Source organism: Tamandua tetradactyla, chromosome 5, assembly GCF_023851605.1.
Source record: "Tamandua tetradactyla isolate mTamTet1 chromosome 5, mTamTet1.pri, whole genome shotgun sequence".
Classification (NCBI taxonomy): domain Eukaryota; kingdom Metazoa; phylum Chordata; class Mammalia; order Pilosa; family Myrmecophagidae; genus Tamandua; species Tamandua tetradactyla.
Genome location: NC_135331.1, coordinates 176,632,451 through 176,638,206, shown reverse-complemented (window position 1 = coordinate 176,638,206; position 5,756 = coordinate 176,632,451).

The window sequence follows — 5,756 nt, the reverse complement described above, 5'->3', positions numbered from 1 at the left end:
AAATAGAAGTAAGATTCTTCAACATGAAAAAGGACACATATGAAAAACACACAGCTAGTATCATACTCAACGGTGAGAGATGGAAAATTTTCCCCCTTACATCAGGAAGAAGACTAGGATGCCCTGTTGCCACTGTTACTTAGCGTTGCTCTGAACATTTATATCAGAGCACTCAGGAGAGAAAAAGAAGTAAAAGGAACCCAAACAGGAAAGGAAGAAGTAAAATTCTCCCTATTTTCAGATGACAAGTCCCTTTACATAGAAAACCCTGGAAACCTACAACAAAGCTACTAGAGCTAATATATGAATTCAGAAAAGTGGTGGGGTACAAAATTAACATGAAAACTCAGTTGTGTTTCTACTTACTAATAATAAAAAATCAGAAGAGGATGTCCAGGAAAAAATTAATTTACAATAGCAAATAAAAAATAAAATTTCTAGGAATAGATTTTAGCAAGGGTGTAAAGGGCTTATACATGGAAAACTGCAAAATATTGCTGAAAGAAATTGAAGAAGACCTAAATAAATGGAAGTGTATTTCTTATTCATTGATTGGAAGACTAATTGTCCTTAAAGTATCTATTCTACCCAAAAAGATGGACAGGGCGGGCCACGGTGGCTCAGCGGGCAAGAGTGCTTGCCTGCCATGCCGGAGGACCCCGGTTCGATTCCCGGCCCCAGCCCATGTAAGAAACAAACAAACAAACAAAATATAATAAAAATAAAGATGTTTCCCTTTCTTCCTCCCTTCCTTCCTTCCATCCTTCCTTCCTTCTCTGTCTTCCTTTCCTCCCTCTCTCTTTAAAAAAAAAAAAAAAAAAAGATGGACAGATTCAATGCAATCTTAATCAAAATTCCTACAGCTTTCTTTGCAGAAATGTAAAAGCCAGTCATCAAATTTATACAGAAGATTAAGGGGCCTGAATAGCTAAAACAATCTTGAAAAAAATTTGGAGGACTCATGCTTCCTTATTTTAAAATGTATTACAAAGTTACATTAAGGCACAAGAACAGACATATAAACTAGTGGAATTGGACTGAGAGTTCAGAAATAAATCCTTAAGTGTATGGCAAATGGAATTTTAACAAAGGCATCAAGTCTACTCAACGGAGGAAGAATAGTCTCTTCAACAAATGGTGCTGGGACAACTGTATATCCAAATGCAAATAATGAAACTGGACCCAGACTTCACAACATATACAAAATTTAACTCAAAATGGATCAAAGAGCCCTCATCGACCCCACCCTCTGACCCCAGACTTGGTGTAGCAGTTCTGCTGCAGAGTTAACTACCTTCTTACCTGCTGAGAGGAAGATGATGTGGTGGTGAAACTTTTGAAAACAAACTGCAATAAGTATGGCCTGGCTTTACTTTGATACCCAGTATCTTCTTAGAAATAGTAATCATAAGAATCTGGAAAAGTTGCTATTGGTAATTAAATGATCAGTTGAGGATCACAGCATCCTCAACCTTGAGGGAGTCACCTCCAGCTAACCTCAGGACCTCTTCTGGTTCTCTCCTTCCACTAAAGCTCACTGAGCAGTCTTGGTACTGCCCATCTAATTCTGGCTCCCATTGTAATCCACACTTTTGACTATTTTGGGGTCTGATCCCATGTCCCATGTGATCCTGAGTAGCCTGAAGATTCATGGGCTTTAGGGTACGAGCCAGCTGCTCTGGGTCATCAGTTTGTCCCATCACTAGTTAAGGTGATATTCTGCAGATCTTTATACTGTAAAGGAATGATTTTTCTGTGATTACCCCTTGGAGAAGAAAGTCAAACTTAATTTCAGGTGTTCTAATCAGTATAAGAGCTGCAAGCTGTAGCTCTTTCTTGGCATCTCCCTCTGGAGCTAAGGGCTAGCTAAGAATGAACCTAAATCTTGTCAGTCTCTGTGCTTGTGGAAGAATATCTGCTCCTATGTCTTAACTACACTGGAGAAAGATTGCCTTACTCACAGCCTTTGCTCATGGCTCATTGGAGTTTGTTACAGGCCTGGACACAACAACCTCCAAAAGAAGTCTAGCTGCCCCATGTGTCTGAACTACTGGAAAGACCCAGTGACCATCAACCGTGGACACAATTTATGTCATTCTTGCATAAATAAGTCCAGGAAGGATCCAGATGATACATTCCCCTGTCTTCTCTGCCATTTTTGCTGTCCAGACAAGAACTTCAGGTGCAACACTGAGCTAGAAAATTTCACTGAAATTGTTAAACTACCTCAGATCCTAATAAGCAAAAGGAAGAGTCAGGAAGAGAATGCTGTGTGTGAGGAAAAGTTTCTGACCATTTCTGTGTGAAGGAACTTGAGGTTTTATGGATTGAGTCTTCTTCCACATTATTCTGGTTTAGATAAAATTTTCAGCACATTTGAAGTAGATTTAATTTTAAATGCTGAAACTTCATATTCTCAGCTTACTGTGTTTGAGGAGAGAAAAATTGCACAATACAGAAAGACAAAACAAACCTTTCATTATAACCCAAGGAGAGTTTATCTCCACCCTGCCATACAGGACTCTAAGAGATTAAATTTTGTTGGGCATTACTGGGTGATAAAGTGGGAAACAAACCTAAATGAACATCGGAGGTTTGTTAAGACTGTCTTCCTAGGAATTGGCAAAGTCAGCCATTAGTTCAGGTTGAATTCTGGGAAACTGGACATTATTATGATAGCAGCTATCTTGCATTGGATCCTAAGAGAATCCAGCTTCTGCCAGTTGTAAGATCCAGTAAAATTGGTATTTTTCTTGACCATGATTTGGGTGATATGATAGATCCTGTTCTACATTTTTAATGTTGCGTGAAATAAGCCAAATACAAAGGAAAATTTTTGCATGATCTCACTGATATGAAGTTATTAGAATAAATAAATTCATAAAGTTGGAAACTAGACTACAGTTTACCAGGGGCCAGGGTGGGAATAGGGAAGAGGAAGTTAAAAAATCTGTTTGAGGTGATGAGGAAGTTTTGGTAATGGATGGTGGAGATGGTAGCACCACAATGTGAATGTAATTAATGACACTGAATTATATATTTGAATGTGGTTAAAAGTAGAAATTTTATATTGTGTATTTGTCTCCAGCTTAAAATATTTATGAAATCATAGGACTGTGCAACACAAACCATGAATCCTCAACATGTACTATGGATTAGAGTTAATAGTATAATTGTAACCATACTGCTTTAATTGTAATAAAAATACCACACTTATGGAAAGTGCTGATAATATGGAAATCTTCATGTGCTTTGGAACTGTATGTACCCCAGAAAATCAATTTCTTCAAGCTAATCCATTCCTGTGGGTATAAACTATTGTAAATAGGAACTTTTGGTGAGATTAATTTAGTTAAGGTGTAGCCCAGGGTGGGTCTTAATCCTCTTCCTGGAGTCCTTTATAAGAATGCAATTCAGACAAAGAGAAAGCAAGCCAGTGAAGCAAAAATCTGAAGGTAATGAAACCCTGAAGAGAAAAAAGAGATGAAGAGATGCTACCAGGTCCCTTACCATGAGGCAGAGGAACCAAGGATCAGCAGCAGCTGGTCTTCAGAAAGAAAACATTGCCTTGAGGATGACTTGATCTGGACATTCTCACAGCCTCAAAGTATAAGCTAGGAAGTTTCCATTTTTATGGTATTTGTTTTAAACAAGCCAGCAAACTAAAACTCATTATATGGAAACCCTGTATTTTCTGCATGATTTCACTGTAAAGCTACAACATCTCTAGTAACAAAATGAATGTTACTGATGACAAGAAATTGATGAATCTGAAATCAATATTTCTAAGTGAAAGTAGCTTCTCTGAAGGCACTATATGTGTAGAAAGGAAATGAAGAAATGATAGAAGATGAAGGAAACCAGTTTTCTCACTGTTGCAGTTGGAGATTATGGATAAACAAGGGTAGAATGATCCCTATGATAATAGGCTACATTTGGAGACAACAGCAGCAAACACATTCCATTCCCCCAATTTAAGGACTCAGAACTTCTTGGAAAAATTAAGGGCTGATTCTAGGACTAGGGCAGTGAATATAGTCCTGGAGTATTTTCCAGTGACAGAGAGTGAAAAGTGCTCAAAATGATTGGAGCGTATCAAGAGAAAAGGACCAAATAAGAAAACTCCCATGTCCAAAGTGAAAACAATTTAACCAATAACATTGTACCAGGCTATAATCCAACGTAGAAAGTAAATTTTCATGGTTCGATACTGATATAAATAAATCACTGAAAAATAACTGAGATGGAATGGACAAATCTCCCATATAGAATTACCAAGTATTTGATGTAAATACTCCACCCTCAAAAAGGAAGAGCTTAACTCCCACCTCTCTAGTGTGAGCTGCACAAAGTCATTTCATTCTGAGGAGTCCAACATGGAATTGGGGAGAATTATCAACCTCACAGTGGAGATATCTGACAAATGCTGCCTCAGCAACATGATGAAAATTAAAACCAATAAAGATAACTCATGATGATAGTTTATACTTTTGCTATAATGTGAGGAGGCTGATACAATTTACTCTAAGGTATTTCCCCCAAAAAATCAACAGAAAAATTTAAGTTAAGGAATATTATACACAACAACTAAACAATACTCTTCCAAAATGTCAAGGTTGAGAAAAACAAGGAAAGTCTGAGAAATGGTCATAGCAAAGAGGAGCCTGAGGAAACATGATGATTAAGGGCTCCATGATATTTGAATTGGTGTCCTGGAAGAGAAAATCAACATTAACCAAAAACTAAGAAAATATCAAAAAAAAGATGGACTTTAGTTAATAATCATGTATCAATATTGGTTAATAAATTTTATAAAATATTCTATCATAATGTAAAATATTTACAATAGGGGAAACTTGGTATGGGCCATATAGGAAACCTGTACTATCTTCTTAATTTTTCTGTACATTTGAAATTATTCTAAAATAAAACACTTAAATTGTTTAAAAATTGAAATAAAGGCATTTTCTGATGAAGACAAAATTGGCAGTGTAACTAGGTAAGGATATGCATTAAAATGAAAATCAAAATGGGGTACTGGGTGGTGCAATGGTGGCTCAGTGGCAGAATTCTAGCTGCCATGCCAGAGACCTGGGTTCAATTCCTGGACCCTGCCCATGACAAAAAAAAAAAAAAAAGAAAAAAGAAAAATGGCATACCTCAGGATAAAGGTAAGATCCCTAGGTGAGTTGATATGTGCAACAAAGGAGGACCAGAACTTGAGGTGCCATAATCACAGGTAGGAAGTTACCACCAAAAAGTGAGACCGAATTCTTCATGCAATTTTCCCTCAAGGCATTTGCCAATTCTTAAATTGTACATGGGTGCAACAAGAGACTAAATAACCTAGAAGAAAGCAATAGGCAAGAGGTCGAAGAACTGAACAAAGATTTCCACAGTCTTTTGGTTCTGAGAAAGAAACAGGATGCAGTAACCACAAATATAGAGGATTCTTAGTAAACATCTCAGGCTTTAGGAGAGATTCCAGAAGAGTTATATCACAGGAGTAAGAGTGACAGTACAGATCTGGCCCTAATAAAGTCTTAAGTCTAAACTCACCTGGATCAAGTTGATGTCCCTGAATCTTATCAGCCTGACAGACAAAACTGAAATCTCCAGAGGAAGATAGCATTCAGTGGATCTATATTATTTTTAGCATTTGATCATAAAAAATTAGCTGGAATGTCAAGGAATGAGAGTAAATGACCATGAATGAAGGGGTAAAAAGCATATGTTAGAAACAGGTGATCCAGACA